We start from the raw sequence: 323 nt of genomic DNA, 5'->3' as shown, positions 1-323 counted from the left end.
GTGAATGAATGTTCCGAAGTGAAATAAACTTCAACGGAATAAAGTTGAATGGAACTGAGTTTAATTAAAGTTGAATAAACTTCCAACTTTACTCTTCAGTGCACTGATGTCAGACTCATTTTGGATAATAAAGTTTATTGTTAAATGCCCTGCCTCCATTACGTATCTCTGTCACTGTTTGATCACCACATTTGAGTGATCATTGCAAAAAACGTGTTTATGTATATATATTCTGTTTATGTATATATATACTGTATTCTATATATAGTACCAGTCAAATGTTTGGACACACGAATGGGAAAGTGTCCAAACTTTTGACTGGT

Source organism: Sinocyclocheilus anshuiensis, unplaced genomic scaffold (assembly GCF_001515605.1).
Source record: "Sinocyclocheilus anshuiensis isolate Anshui unplaced genomic scaffold, SAMN03320099.WGS_v1.1 scaffold269, whole genome shotgun sequence".
Taxonomy (NCBI): Eukaryota; Metazoa; Chordata; class Actinopteri; order Cypriniformes; family Cyprinidae; genus Sinocyclocheilus; species Sinocyclocheilus anshuiensis.
This window is presented reverse-complemented; position numbering follows the sequence as displayed.